We start from the raw sequence: 8,489 nt of genomic DNA, 5'->3' as shown, positions 1-8,489 counted from the left end.
AAAAACTTCTCTTTAACCTTTGTCGCACATTCTTGATGAGATTTTCCAAGATAAGGTGATGAGTTAGTTTTAAGAACAAGCAGGGCCACTACCTGGTGGTAGTGATTGATGACTGACAGCTTCTTTCTGTTGTGCTCTGTTTACACTGAGGACGTCTGAGCAGAAATGAAGATTGAAGAGCCTAAAACCAACTGACACACATAGGTGGTTCAACACTCACGCAGACACTTTGTGTGGCAATCATAGAGTGCTCACTACAATCTCAATAATTCATTGTTATTTGGCATTTGCACAAAAGAAAACGTTACAGTTCTTGGCTTAAAAATTTGAAAGCAAGTTTTTGAAATCACAATCATCAATGTCAAGAAGCATCACTGCATGTGACTACAGGCTTACGTCACAGCAACATTGAATGTGAAAAATGATTCTGATTATATTGTACCTAGTTAATTGTGTTATTTTATTTCTAATCTACAGTATTTCTTCACCTACAAGGGTTACTGTTCTCCTGAAGGGAGGGAGTGTATTCGTTTCTGTTTGTTTGTTAGCAAGCGACCCTTTACGGTGTTCAAGCTATCATTTTAGAATATTGTGTGATGGTAGATACAATTAACAGCTCGAGCTGATTTAATTGAGGTAAAAACTGGATCATGGTTAGATCGGATGTGAAAATCAGGAAATATTTTATGTTACCCACAATTTTTGTGGATTTCTGGTAGACTTCACAACAGAATGCTGACGTCAGCATGCTGCAACAAAAACATCGACATTTTATTATATTGTTATCATTTTAGTGTTTTGGTTTTTAAAAAAAAATAGGATTTCAAAAAACAAGACAATAGGATTTTTACCAGTGTTGCTTAACACAGCAAAGTGCTGCACATCAACAGAAAGAAAGAAACATTTAAGCTCATGTCAGCATGCATCAGAGAGATGACACAATGTGCCTTCAGTGTCACTGCCAAACATACCTGACTGCTTAGAATTCACTGAATCTATATTCCCGTCACCTGTAGCAGGAAGAATGTTGACAACAAAAACTGTCTTTACGGGATCACATGTTTGACAGGCAACACCGGTTGAAGTTAGAGGTTCACTTTTGTTTTTTTTACCTTGTTAGATTTGTATTGTTGATTGTCATTTATGCTTAGAAATATTTACTTCTATATGCTTAGAGTTTTGTAATTAGTTGTAGATTGGTAGAGGTTTTGATCCTTGATAGTCTGCAAACTTTGTGTGTATTAGACAGCACTTTGGGAGCATGAGAGGTCATACCGTGTCTTATTGTTTTATGATTAACGTAGTTGCGTCTGTTCTAGTCTAAGTGCTCTTTGTTTAGATGAACTGCAGGACTTCCTCACCGTGTTATCTAGGATGAACCATCTAGGGTGAGGGGGAGGCTACCCTCTTCCTGACCAAGGATGTTTGACCCTTTGATCAGCAGTCCACACACACACACACACACACACACACACACACACACACACACACACACACACAGGCAAGGTACTCTTTGTGTGTATGTAGACGTCATATGTTAATGAACCTATGCATATTCATGTAACCTCAATAAAAGAACAGTGGTACGGGAGAACGGACGAGAGCAACTGGGGTCAAGCGAAGGAACGGTGCCTGTCCGGTTCTCTCCCGTGCACGAGAAACATGAAGAAGCTTGCCTACTTGTGTCTTGCTTTGCAGTGTAATTATATTGCCTTCAACGTTCCAGCGGATGGGTTCAAGCTACAAACCTATCATACCTCTCTTATTTGAGGTGCATAATCACTCACTTTCACTGATAAATACATAATCTGAACAATGATTAATTAAGGTGACACAGTTAAGACTTGCTTATGTTGGTGTGCAGATCATCTTCGTTGTTAATAAAACTTAATTTCACTTTGCAGATCAGTCTGACCTTTGCTCCTCATCACTACAGGCACATATAAAATAATGTTACACAGTTTGTTTGTTTTTTTCCTTTTTTGTTTTTAACCTTTACTTGCAAAACCAGAACAAAAGTAGAACAAAACCCAATAAGATCAGACGTGTTTTGTTTAGATGGATGGATTTTTCACTTTTTCAACATTTGGAGATGGTGGCACTGGTGCAGTGACAGTATGACGATGCAGAGGTTTGGAGTGGGAGACAAAGTTGGAGAGGCAAGGGTGAGATAGCTTGGACATGAGCAGAAGAGGGATAATTAATACACTGGTCAAAGGGTTTTGAAAATGGAGCTGCCAGGCAGGAGAAAAAGAAGAACATCACAGAGAAAATTAATGGATGTAGTGAAGGAGTCCATGCAGAGGACTGGGTTGACAAAGATGCTTGGGATAGGGTGAGATTGAGGGAGATAACCTGCTGTGGTCACCAGCAGAAATAATAACAAGAAGAAGAAGAAGACAAATTCTTCATCATTCCCTTAGTTGCACATCCTGGATCCCAGATTGAATCAAGTTAAGCACATTCACACAACAATCCCTCATATATAGTACATGCCTCACACAGGCTGTCTGTGTAGGCTCCCAGGCATCACGGTCATGGTAATCTAAAGAGTGACTACACTTCTTTAAGTTTCTGGAAGACGTTCACTTATAAAAGAAGCCTTTTCAGCTATAAAACCAAATGGTAGAGAGTCCCAGATTCTTAACCCTAGTGGGAGTTGTCCCTTAAGAGGGTCCTTGACCAACTATTGATCATATGACTGATCACATAAGCCAAGGTATGAAAAAGAGTATGGGTCATTATCAGCAGAGGTCTTGGGTAAAACCATTGTGAGACCCTGCCTCACCCTGAGATCAACTTCTGAAACCATCTAGAGAGAAACAGAGTAACAAATGGAACAACATGAGATCAGGCGATGGGAAGTGAAACGTCTTTAAGAAACTTACAGAACTCCACTCAATTAGAAAAACTCTTACAGTCCTTTCTAAACATCCATAAATGGTCTGTTCTGTTACATATTATAAAACATGAGCTCTATCAAATGTCCCCTTTTCTTGAATAAGAAAATGTTTTTGAAGTTTTGTCTTGTGTCAAAATATGGAAAATCTTTACTTAGTGTATATGCACACAGGTCAGCACAAAGTATGCTAAAGAAAATCATGTTCACTGAAATAAAAACGTGGGAAAATTCACGTCCAGAAACACAAATCAATAAAACTCTGATTTTATAGTCCACAAGTCTGTCTCAGGATCTTGCATTTGGGTCTTAACTTCTTTACATCTCGACACATAGAATTTCTCCTGGGGGCCTCAATCCCTGCACCAACAGACCCTATTTCAGATGATCAAATAGGGATTTGATGGCACAACTGCATGATAATGACACAATCAGTTAAATCGAATGTATTAGCAGGGAAAAAACTAAAACAAGCAGTCCCCCAGGGTTGAACCACTATTTTGCATTATTGGATTTGAAAAAAAAAAGAGAGAGAGAAACTGCGTACTGCTTTGTCCTGAGGCAACGAATTTTAATTAAATGAAAAATCTGTCAAAATCTGTTGTTAAACAATCGGACATAACTTTTAGATATTCACCTACATGGACATTTTATTAATAAAGTTATTTCATTTTAAACTAAACATGATACTTATCTCACCAGATGCTGTTGCTGCTACATGTGACTTTGGTTTCTGCAACGACTGGAGCACAACCATGTTAAAGAGAAAACGCTCTTCTCCTCATCAATATATATGATGGTGACATGTTTTGGGTCAATATTTTTATTAAAAAACAAAATAAAATGTAAAAGGACAATGTAATTATCAAAAATGTGGTTTCTTGCCTGAGGGCAACAACATGCTATGAAGGGCTAAATCAACACCGTGGTGTCTGCCAACAGGAAGAAACAGTGCTTGTCAGCATATGTCAGCGAAGACACAATGCACGCTGTGTGCACAAGTTCTATACATCAAAAGAGTCACAAGCAGTTGTTGCTTAGACTATCGCTCAACTTTGTGAAGTGTAGAGAGAAGAAACATGTTTAACAGGCAGCACTGGTTTAATCACAAGAAAAAGTTTCAGTTTGTGCTATGAGCTAGTCTGTGCAAAGTTCAAAAGCTTCCTGGGTTTTTTGCTCATTTTATTTGTATAAACACACACTCTCTGTGTGTGATGTAAGATAAGATAAGATAAGATAAGATAACCTTTATTAGTCCCACACGTGGGAAAATTTGTTTTGTCACCGCAGGAAGTGGACAGTGCAAAAGTTATGTAGCAAAAATGAGAATATAATAAGAAGGAATACAATACACAACTGTAGAGAACAGAATAAAATAAAAATACTATATACAGTAGAATAAAATAGAATACAATATACAATAGGATAATGTGATGTGACAATAAAAGTGATTTGATTTGATTTGATTTAAAAATAGAATACAAATTCTACATACAACTGAGTAAAAATACAACGATGCCAGAAAAGAGTATTGCACTTATTGCAAGTGTTATTGCACATGTGTGGATGTGTGTGCTTGATCAGTTAAAGTCTTTATTGTGGAGTCTGACAGCAGTGGGGAGGAAAGACCTGCGAAATCTCTCCGTCCCACACCGTGGGTGCCGCAGTCTCCCACTGAAGGAGCTGCTCAGTGCTGTCACAGTCTGCTGCATGGGGTGGGAGATGTTGTCCAACAGTGATGACAGCTTAGCCGCCATTCTCCTGTCACTCACCACCTCCACTGGGTCCAGAGGGCATCCTAGAACAGAGCTGGCCCTTCGGATCAGCCTGTTCAGTCTCTTCCTGTCCCCGGCAGAGATGCTGCCGCCCCAGCAGACCACACCGTAAAAGATAGCTGAGGCCACCACAGAGTCATAGAAGGTCTTCAGGAGTGGGCCCTCCACTCCAAACGACCTGAGTCTCCGCAGCAAGTACAGCCTGCTCTGCCCTTTCCTGTAGAGGGCGTCTGAGTTATGAGTCCAGTCCAGTCTGTTGTTCAGATGAACACCAAGGTACCTGTAGCTGTCCACAGCCTCGATGTCCATACCTTGGATATTCAGTGGTTGCAGTGGAGGATGTTTGTGCCTGCGGAAGTCTACCACCAGCTCCTTGGTTTTACTGGCGTTGATCTGGAGGTAGTTCAGCTGGCACCAGTCCACAAAGTCTTGGGTCAGTCCTCTGTACTCTTTGTCGTCCCCATCAGTGATGAGGCCAACTATTGCAGAGTCATCAGAGAACTTCTGCAGGAAGCACTGGGTGGAGTTGTGGGAAAAGTCTGCAGTGTAGATGGTGAAGAGGAACGGAGCCAGAACCGTTCCCTTTGGGGCCTCCGTACTGCAGACGACCCTGTCCGACACACAGCCCTGAGTTCTCACATACTGTGGTCGGTCGGTGAGGTAGTCCAAAATCCAGGTAGTGAGGTGATGGTCCACTCCAGAGTTCTCCAGCTTGTCCTTCAGAACCGAGGGAAGAATAGCGTTGAAGGCACTGGAGAAATCAAAGAACATGATTCTCACAGTGCTCCCAGCGGTCTCCAGGTGAGAGAGATATGTGGAGCATATTATTTTCCTTTCTTGATGTATAAAAACTTTTACTGCGTTCTGAACTTTGCTTCTCATCGAGGCCCTAAAACTACAGGCTTAGGATAATATCAGTACATAAAAGCTTACATGTGTGTTTTTAAAGTTACCTGCATAAATTCCATGAAGCTAGTTCTAAAACATGTAGACCTTCTTTTCATCCTTAGATTTAAGGCCACAGAGCACTCAAGAAATGTTGATGCTATTTTTCACAGTGATCATTGGGAAGCGGATTTGTTGTGTTATTTCCTTATCTCAAACATAACAGTAACTCCAGGAAAAGGTTAGCTCTGCAGCATAGGCTACGGCCGTGCAACCCAGTGAGGGGTGAACCTTCTTCATAACGATGCAAAATTAAACCTGAAGTTAACTCTCTAAGCCCCAAATCCTGCTTTGGTGCAGGTCTCAGAAAATAAGTCAAGTTGCATAGACTTTAAATGGCAGCATGGACGTGCATTTACAGGGAACTGCTTGGTTCTCGCCTGTATACATGCTTGTTATTACTGCCATCTTGTGGCTGCAGTTGGCTATTGATGCTGACTGTTATATGCTCAAGGGTTTTAATTCAGCTGCGTTTTTCCCATTTATATATTTTAGCATACTTTTTAAATCAAAATGAATCCCCGTTTTTCTGAGCTTGATAAAAGTGATAAGTGGATCTCACTAGAGAACCAAACTACAAACACACAACTTTAAACTGACAGTTTTTGAAAAAACAACATCTGGAGACTGATCCGGGAACATTTTTCTGTAGAAAAAATGTTTTTACCTTTGATACTTTATGTACTATTTACCAATAACACACAGTTGTGTATACAATATTACTGTATGGTATATCCTTTAAAAAGGATAAATCGGCAAGGTTAGAAGACATTTTGTCCACACTCACGTGTGGGGTATTTTCTGTAAGGTGCATGCACTTGTAAGGGAAAGGCATCTTCACCCCTGTGGAGGCATTTTCGACAACCGTCTGGAAATAACAAGACAAAATTTATATCAACAAGTCAAGAGTAAAGCACTGATCCAACAGCTATGATTCAGACCACTCACTCTATTTTGGCTAGTTACATCTACAAGGGTCACCAGCCTGCCAGCATGGGGTCCAGAAGAGTTGTAAGCAGCATGGCTTATCTCAACAAAGCACTTGAACACTTGGAGGAAAAAAAACAAAGAACAGCACATCAGAAGTGATACAAGCCTGAAAAAGTCTGAGCTTTTATATCTGGGATAACCAAGAAGGAGCCTTGACTACCCGGTTTGTAGCATTGCAATGTATGCAATGTATAGCACCAGTTCATTAATGTCAACTAGCCTGTGTTTCTGTGATCAGTGTTATGCACTGAACACAATAGGGGGTGCATCTAATAGTGCCCTTAAAAGTAACACAACACTGAAAGCGTGTGACTGTTATATAAATAAAGCTTATGATCAGTGTGTGCTTTCACTCTCAGGCCCTCGCTGCCTGATAGACCGTGTTGTGGTGTGGGTGACAGACATCATCTATAAAATGTTACATTTAAAATGTGACTTTGTGACGCATGACTTTACAAACACTTCACAGATTGTGAATGAGGGCTTTAACAATACATGTGGCCCAGTATAGAACAATAACACATTTTCAAGGAAAGAATTATTTCAACATGCTAACACTCTCATGGCAAACTTCCGCCTGGCGCACATACAGCTTCCAGTTCTTCAGCTCACATGCACAGTCTGTCTTGCTAATTGTGCCAGCCATCTGTCACACATTCACTTGAAATCGAATTTACTAATTTTGCTTTGTCGAGTGCATGTCTTGGAGTGTCCTGATGGGAGTGGTTTGAGGAGATGGGGTATTGGGAGAGTTATTCTGGACTCTAATACGAGTGTGAAGGGTTTGTTGGTCTGCTGGCAAAGTCATGATTGATCCCAGAGGGTGATGGCCTTTGCCAGGGGTGCACTTTGTCACTCATTGATAGATTCAGCTAAGAGGTTGGTTTTAGTAGCTTCTGGATATCTTCTCTGTTTTTTGCAGATGATGTGGTTTTGTTGACTTCATCGAGCAATGACCTCTGGCTGGCACTGTAGTGGTTTTCAGCCAACTGTGAAGCAACTACAATGAAGGTAAGTATCTCCAGTTCTGAGGCCATGATTCTCAGCTGGAAAAGGGATGAGTTTTTCCCCAAATATCTCAGAATTATGCTCACAAGTGAAAGAACAGAAGAGCACAGCAGGAGATTGATGGATTTTACATCCATAACCTGTGCCTGCGAGTTGTGGGTAGTAAGCAAAAGAATGAGATAACAGCAGGAGAAATGAGCTTTTGTCCAGACATCATAGGGTATGGGCTCTCCCTCAGCGACAGGGTGAGGAGCTTGGTCATTCTTGAGGGGCTAAGAGGAGTGCTGCTACCACTCCAGCGCAGGTGGTTTGGAGATTTGACTAGGATACTTACATGACTGTACAACTGGAAGGAGGCCCCAGACTCCATGTTGGGAAGATTATGTCTCTCAGCTTGATTGGGAATGCCTCAGTGTCCTCCCAAAAGAGCTGGAGGAGGTGGCTGAAGAGAAGGAGGCAATTCTGCTTAGAATTTATTTTCTGTTCAGCTGCTCTGTTTAGAAGAAATCTTTACTCTTCCCTCTTTTTTTCACCATGCATTGTAATTACAGTAAAATACAGCTATACATACATATATATATATATATATACATGCAGTGTTCTTGTTACCTTTTGATATACTAATCCTGGTTGCGATGGATTTGCAATAACCACATCATATGTGTGAAATAATCCCATAATGGAATGCAGCCTTCTTTCTACAGTAATTTGTAATGCTTAAGGGTTTTGCATGTAATCCAACTAAATAGCAGTACTTAAGTCATTATTCTTACATCTCTGCTGAACCTTGGGCAGTGGAAGGTTGCTTTAGCCCTCTACAAAATATGAAGTCAGCTATAAATACATTTATAATGCTTGAAATTATTTTGTTA

General features: G+C 40.6%; 1 long non-coding RNA gene across 1 annotated transcript; it reads right to left on the bottom strand.

Moving 5' to 3' along the window:
• Nucleotides 1-5,153: 5,153 nt before the first annotated feature.
• On the bottom strand, nt 5,154-8,198 carry LOC146686403 (uncharacterized). Its single transcript, XR_014916909.1, has 4 exons — nt 7,952-8,198; nt 6,568-6,668; nt 6,407-6,487; nt 5,154-5,425 (listed from the first exon to the last, which is right to left on the bottom strand). It is a non-coding gene; the product is annotated as an uncharacterized LOC146686403 (long non-coding RNA).
• Between the last annotated feature and the right edge of the window lie 291 nt (nt 8,199-8,489).

The sequence above is a fragment of the Copadichromis virginalis genome, linkage group LG19 (assembly GCF_057382275.1).
Source record: "Copadichromis virginalis isolate Kocher_CV1m ecotype Utaka linkage group LG19, C_Virginalis_male_GT1.1, whole genome shotgun sequence".
NCBI classification, from domain to species: domain Eukaryota; kingdom Metazoa; phylum Chordata; class Actinopteri; order Cichliformes; family Cichlidae; genus Copadichromis; species Copadichromis virginalis.
This window is presented reverse-complemented; position numbering and strand designations above follow the sequence as displayed.